The 7654-nt window shown below is 42.3% G+C and overlaps 1 pseudogene; it reads left to right on the top strand.

The window, feature by feature from the left end:
- The first annotated feature begins 3128 nt into the window (after positions 1-3128).
- LOC110196086 (DDB1- and CUL4-associated factor 4 pseudogene) lies at positions 3129-7276 on the top strand (annotated as a pseudogene).
- Positions 7277-7654: the final 378 nt, after the last annotated feature.

Below are 7654 nucleotides of genomic sequence, written 5' to 3'. Positions count from 1 at the left end.
TGTGAAATGTTGCATGTACTTGCAAATGAGTCATTGTATTAATAGGTTTACTTAACTTTTATTTTGTCTCTCATAAAGTGAGAATAATCTGTAAATGCTTGTAACATAAAAACAAAACATCAATAAAACTGAAGTGATGCTGATGATGACGCTGATGATGCTAATGCTGATGCCGGTTGTGGTGCTGGTGGTGATTGTGGTGGTGGTAGTGGTGGTGGCGATGATGACAAGCTGAAATACTAGGAGACCTCTTCCACTGGTCCCTTGCAGAGATCAGGGTTAATGAATATGAAACATTGCATATAACAAGGTTGTTGTTTTTTTCTCTCTATACCCTTTGTTCATTCCCCCCCCCCATTTTTTCTTTTCAGAAACATCTTTTTGTTATAAAGGATGACTCTGTAGGACGGGAAAGGAGAAATTATAGCAAAATCTAGGTGATAGAAAAAAATTATATCAATAAAAATTTATTTGTTAAAAAGGATCACTTTAAATTGCAAATGAGGTGAAGTTGGCTAGGACTACTAAGGATAGCAAAGAAGACTTTAAAATCTATGCAGGGGACAAAAGGAAAATCAAAGAAGGGATAGGATTGTCACTTTGTATTCATCCTCAATTGCCTGCTCTTGCTAGACTCTTTTGTGTATCTCTTAAGAATCTAAATTGTTCACTAAGTTTAAAGAGCCTTACATTGTTAACTCATTGGAATAGTTTGCATTTTGCTTCTTCAGGATTTCATTCTTGGGAGTTTCTTATCCCTTTCAAGGAGACTAAACCTGTAGAACTTAGAGCATGGGATTCTACCTATCCTTTCTCTAAACTCTCTGAAATCTGTTTGTGGCCAAAATCTTGGTTGCATCCAGATTATATGCTGGTTTCCTCTCTTCTTTCACCAGTTCTAAGACAGTAGTCACTGTCCCCCAACACTCCCATTAGTTCTATTTCAAAACCAATTCCTCTTTGTTAGTAAGAATCAAGCCTAGCATAGAAATGACCCTAATTGCTTCTGCTATATTTTGAAATATTAAATTGCCAAACCAAATAAATAATTATTAGCTGCTCTTCTTTTGACAGAGAAATAAGGCTCCAGCAGAAGTCTAGATTATTGAAAACCCCATCACTACTCTATCATGCCTCCATGCCAGGTATGTGATCAGATTCGCAAATTCTTTATCTATTTCCTCCTTCTGCATAAGTGGTCTGTAGTATTCTCCCAGGATAATGTCACTTGGGTTTTCCTTTTCATTGGTACTCACTCAAATGCTCTTTAGTAAGTTCCCCTCCTCTGGTTTCTAGATTTCTTCACATATATTTATCTTCTTAATAGAAAATACTATCTCTATACCATTTTCAGGTATTACAGCCCTTCTCAAAGTTATACCTTTCTGTGAACATATTCGAGATATGAGTTATGAGTTCCATTCCACCAACTTTCAGTGAAACATAAGGTTGAAGTTGCCTCCTTTCCTTATAATCTCTAACCACACTGCTGGTTGCCTTAATTTGGAGAATTGAGTATAGTCTTATGAGGCCATATCACTTTAGATTTATTTTGCACATAATCTATATTTACTCATAAGCAAATACAAGCTCTTTGTGGGTATGGACTGCCCCACTTTGTATTTGTATCTCCAGCACTTAGCATAGAGCCTGGCACACGGTAAGTGTTTAATAAATGCATGATGACTGGTTTACTGATTGAGCATTTTCTCCTGAGCATGACTGATCTTGTTTTGTGTTATTCTCCTTCCTACTTTGTACCTGATATTTCCTGTGCCATCTGGCTTGGCAGTTTAAAGTTACTCAGTCAATCAATAAATATTTATTAAACACCTACCTAAGCACTGTGCTAAGAACTAGGAAAATAAAGAAAGGCGAAACAAACAGTCCCAGTTCTCAAGGAGCTCACAGTTTAATGTGGAAGACAACATGCAAAAAACTACCTACATATAAAATAACTGTGGGACAAATGGAAGGTGATCAGCAGAGGGAAGGACCCAGAACTAATGGGGATCGGGAAAGGTTTTCTGTAGGGCTTGAAGGAAGCCAGGGAAGCCAGGAGGCAGAGAGAGGAGAGAGGAAAGCAAGTCCCCTCCCTCGTATTTGCCGGTCTCCACCACTTGTTTAGCCTGCCTTCATTTGGTGCGCTCCATCACTATCGAGTAGCACCTTACGATTATATTCTTAGGCCAGCACATCATGTTCTTAACTAGTTGTTTACTTCTGAAATTTCCCTCTTTTGAAGTCTCTGCTCTCCATCAGCTGTTGTTTAGTCATTCAGTCATGTCCAGCTCTTGGGTGTTTTCTTGGCAAAGATACTGGAGTAGTTAGACATTTTCTTCTCCAGTGGATTAGGGCAACCAGAGGCTAAGTGACTTGCCCAGGGTCACACAGCTAGTAAGTGTCTATGGTCAGATTTGAATTCAGGTCTTCCTGACTCTAGGCTCAGCATTCTATCCATTGAGCCATCCAGCTGCTTCTACTATCCATCAGTAGGCATGATGAAAACTTTGCAGGTGCTCTTATGGCGCTCTATTCCTTGTGCAAGACTTTATAACCTCTAGCAATGACTTTCAAGATCCTTCTGGCAATATCACTCACCCCCATGTGAATCATTAGGAGTAAATGGTGCAAGTGTGATTTTCTAAGTAAAGAAGGAATGAATATCCCTGTTACTTTCTAACAATTAATATCATTTTCTAAGTCTTGATGTTCACTTCATTAGAGAAGATTTGTTAGACTGAGTCAGGAGGTCTTAAAGACAGGGTCCCTACTCTATTCCATAGACGATACACCTCAAGGAAAAGAGAGTAAGGGTGTTGGAATCAGTATCTCAGCCTCTCAGCGAACCTGAGCCTCAGGAACCTCGTTACCAGTGACCAGTTTCCTGTTTGTTTTACACGTCAGGACTCATCCAGAAAATGATCTCATGCGGTCAAGGTCACTCCAGATGCAGCCTAGGGATTACCCATGAGACACAAGATGTGTCTTTCCCAAACAGAAGGCACATAAGCTGAGCTTAAAATGCACATGCAGAGACCACGGGACCCATTGGGATCACGTCGTCGTACTTCTCTGGAGACCCTGCCTCCTCCCCTTGCCCAGACTGGCTCTCTGACAAAGGGATTATGTCGGCCAGTTTAAACACGAGTGAGAGCTGTTGTTCTCCGCTACTTGAGCATGCTACAAAATTGTAGCCTCTGCTAAAATGTCTGCACTGGTACCACCCCCCACCCCCACCCCCAGTACTGCAACTGTACCTGCTCCCCTGCTGTGCTTACATGTGGGCTCAAGGCCTTGGCTTTGTTACAAGCCAGCTGCCTGAGTTCAGATCGGGTAATTCACATCTCCAGGTTTCCGTTTCCTCACCTTTAAAATGAAAGGGTTAAACTCGGGTTGCTCCAGGCCTAACATTCTATGCTCTGAAGTCCCTTTCATCTCAGACATTCTAAGATTCTGTGAAATGAGGGAGCCGGAAGAAACGACTTCTAAGGGTCCTCCTACACCTGATACCCTTGGCTCTACGGCCTAGAACTCATGACAAAGCTGAATAGGGCTTGCAGAGAGAGATTTTCAGTTTAAAAAATCAAAGGTCAATGGACATTTACAAAAGATGGAAAAGAATGGATGGTCTCTATTCCAAAGACGCCCAGTACCAACTAACACTGTGTGTGTTACACTGAAAATTCTAATATGAAAGACTGAAATCTCTAGTGGGTCTCTACTGCCCACCAAATAAAACTGAAATTCCTTTGCCTTACATTCCAGATCCTCTATAATCTGGCCCCACCCTGCCTTTCCAGAATAATCTCCTATTAATCCCCTCCATACACTCTGGAGCTATGCATTCCCAGAGACAAACTAGACTACTCTATGTCTCCCCTACGTATATACCATGCTGTCTTTCAGCAGCTAGGTGGCACAGTGGAGAGAATACTGGACCCAGAAGCAGGAGGACCTGAGTTCCAATCCAGCCTCAGACAATTACTGGCTGTGTGACCCTGGGCAAGTCACTTAATCTGATTGCCTCATTTTCTTCATCTGTAAAACAGGGATAATAAAAGCACTATCTCCCAGGTATCATAGGATTTTTGTGAGAATCAATCAAGATAATAACTATAAAGTACTTAGCAGAGTACATGGCACATAGTAAACACTGTATAAATATTATTATTATTATTATTATCATTATATATCTGTAAAGCGCTTAGCACGGTACATGGCACATAGTAAATACTATATGAATATTATTATCATCATTACATATCTGAAAAGCACATAGCACAGTACATGGCACATAAATTATTATTATTATTATCATTATCATTATATATATCTGTAAAGCACTTAGCGCAGTGCCTAGCACAGAGAAGGCATCTAATAAAGGCTGGTTCCCCACTCTCCCTCCCAAGCTGCTCCCTTTATCTGATACAAGCTCCTTCCTTATCTTTGTGTATTGACTTTCTTCACTTCTTTTAAAGAATTCAAATGTCACCTCCTCCTGGAAGCCTTTTCTGATACTCACCTAGGTCAGTCAATCAGCAAGCCCTCATTAAGTGTCTATACTGTGCTGGGCACTGAAGACAAAGATGAGCTAACCCTTGCCTTCCAGGAGCTTTCATTCTATCAGAAGAGACAAGCTGTACATACCTGAGTAGAGACTGGAGATATCAGGGAGGGGATGTGAAATAGTGGGGAGACAGCTGGCTTCAAAGCCTGAGATGGGGCTTCAAGTCCTACCCCTGACATACTGGCCATGGATAAGCCACTTGACTTCTCGGTGCTCTAGGCAACTTTCCAAGGCTATAAATTGCAGAAAAAGTGTCAGTCTGAACTGGTAGAAGGAGCTTCCTTCTCTAGTTCCCTTTATCAGTGAAATCACAGGTCAGGTCCCTATCTTCATCACCTGTGCATATGGGCAATAGATACTACATTTTTGGAAAGACTAGCAGCTCAGGGGGTCAGAAAAGCCTTCCTATATAAGTTACCCCTTGAACTGGGCTTTAAAGGAAACCTAGGAATTCCATGAGGCAGAGGTGAGGGGGGAGAGCCTCCCATGCACAGTGAACAGCTGCTTGTGGGAAGTCCCAGAGATGGGAGATAAAATGCCTTGTTTGAGAAGCAGCAAAGCCAGTTTGACAGGACCAAATAGTGCCAGAAGGGAGTTATGTATAATAAAAGCCTGGAAAAGTTATAATGACCTACCTTCCCCACTCAGACCTCAACAAGGTCTTGCCCATGGCCACAGCTAATACACATGAGGAACAGGACTTGATTATGACCCCTTTAAACACACATTAAATAGTGTGTATTATAATCATGGATGGGTTTTTTTCTTGTATCCCTACTAAACAAATATTCTCCTTGAGGTCTGGGACCCTCCTAGTTTAGATAAACTTAACATCTTTCTCAGGGCTAATTGCAGTTCTCTGAATTCTGAACTGAATCTCATAATTCTCTTTCCCTTGTCAGTGTGACTCGTTGGGGATCTATTCTTTGTTTCTTTTGATCTCCGGGTCTCTAAAGGGACTTTTCACCAAGGGTCCCTGAACTTGTTTTAGATGTTTTTAACCCTGGCGATTTGCAAGAAGTGCTATGTCTGAAGCCCAGAAATGAAGGAGAGGCTTGTTCAGTAGGGAGAAAGGGAGGAGAAGCAGTTACCAGCAGAGCTTTCCTTGTTGTTGGAAGAGAAGGCATAGTTCTAATGAAAGCCATGGAGCAGAGACTTCGCACAGTGCTCAAAGTTCTGACAGCAGTACTAGAGCCTTTTCATCAGCTTCCAGCTCAAACACAAGCTCTTCAGTGCCAGAACTGCCAGGATTTTACTTCGATCCTGAAAAAAACCCTGTTATTTCCACTTGCTTCCTAGATATAACAACTGCAACCCCCTCACAAGGGAGATCATCCAGCACAAGGAGAGGGAGAACAGAAGACTGAGGCTTTTAGAGGAAGAGAACACGAAAAAACCAGAACTGAATTGGATCCATTATCCTTGTTGAACAAGAGCAGTTGGGCTTGCTGTGCTCTACCAATGACTGCCTTCTAGTCCATGAGTCACATGGAAAGTGCCTGCAGAGAAAGAAGGGGGAAATTCAGAACCTCACGCTTTCGTTGTTGGCACTGCTCACTGTAAAATCATTGTGGCTGATGCTACCCAGGAGAGGGTGTTCACAGTTAACGATGTGCAGCAGGGAGGCTGCAAGTAAAGCATCATCAACCTTAGAAGTTTAGGAACCAAGGCTCTCTCTGTGGAGCTGTGCAGCAACCTCTATCTCCTTTGCCAACCTCAAGGTAAACTCTGTATGCTGAGCTTCTGTGACTGATCCAGATTCCCACGTTTTGCTCTGTCTCACAGGCATTGCAGAGACTCCAGGCTGTAGACCAGCCTGGCATGCTTTGCCATTTTGCGATCTCCACTGCCTGGTCTTGTGCGTGGTGCCTGAACCCACAGGCTAATAATTGCTTCAGTACAGGCTTGTCCAGAAGGGTCATTGTAACCAATGCAGTGACTGGTCATTGCCAGATGTTTGGGACCAACAGGGATGTGCTGGCACAACAGTTTGCCACCCAGGCCCCTGTCTGGAGAGGTCTTTGCTATCCATCTGCATCACCAAAGTCAAAGGCCAGGGCTGGAGAGCTTCTCCTTTATTCCACGACTCAGCTGTGACATCTGTTCAGGTCCTGCAAGATGAGCAGCACCTGATGGCAGCAGATATGTCTGGGAAGATCAAGCGATGGGACCTAAGGGTAAGTAAGTGGGTAAAACAATATGAGAGTCACAACGAGGAATATGCCTACCTTTCCCTGCATTCACATGAGGAAGAAGGACTCCTGATAACAGTGGGGCAGGACTGCCATACAAGGATATGGAACCTTTGTGATGCACATCTTCTCAGAACCGTCCCTTCCCCATATACAGCCTCCAAGGAAGACAGGAGTGCCAGGATTGCTTTGGCTGTTCAACAGGATCTCTACTGTTTTTCCTATAATTGAGTTTGCACTAGACCAGAGAAAGACGCACAGTAGATCCCAGCCTAATGGAACGGAGACCTAACCAAGTAGATTAAACACAAACTCATTACTAGAAGGTGTGATGTTATTGATGTTGTTTCCATCCTTGCTAGGATATTTTCAATGGGGGCTTTCAACTCTTTTTTTTCTTTTTAGCTTCTTGAGTTCAGGTTATAAGCCTTGTATTACAGATGTATTATCTCATTCCTCTGTGGGCTCAAGAAGTGTGCAAATCCTTTTCATAAATGGTACTAATTCCCCTTCCCTTGGAAGATCTCATTCTGATTTATAAAGTAAACAAGACTTTCCAAGCATTGGAATTGATGGAGTTGGGTTTTTTTCTTCTCATTGACCAGAAACCTTCCCTTGAACCTAACGAATGTGTTAGAAGTTAATCTGTGTCTGAGTCCCAAGGGATGTGCACATGACTTATTAAGACAGCTACTATGATATTTCTACAGAAAGTTTAAGTTAATAAGACTTGAAAAGAATCAAAGGCAGTCCTCTTGTAGTCTCTAAAGACTAGGACGTGCCATGATGGAATGGATAACAGTTAAGCCTTTTTTTTAATGAGGCAATTGGAGTTAAGTGACTTGCCCAGAGTCACCCATCTAATGTCAACTATCTGAGGGTGCATTTGAAC

Source organism: Phascolarctos cinereus, unplaced genomic scaffold (genome assembly GCF_003287225.1).
Source record: "Phascolarctos cinereus isolate Bilbo 61053 unplaced genomic scaffold, phaCin_HiC Scaffold_2;HRSCAF=192, whole genome shotgun sequence".
Lineage (NCBI taxonomy): Eukaryota > Metazoa > Chordata > Mammalia > Diprotodontia > Phascolarctidae > Phascolarctos > Phascolarctos cinereus.
This window is presented reverse-complemented; position numbering and strand designations above follow the sequence as displayed.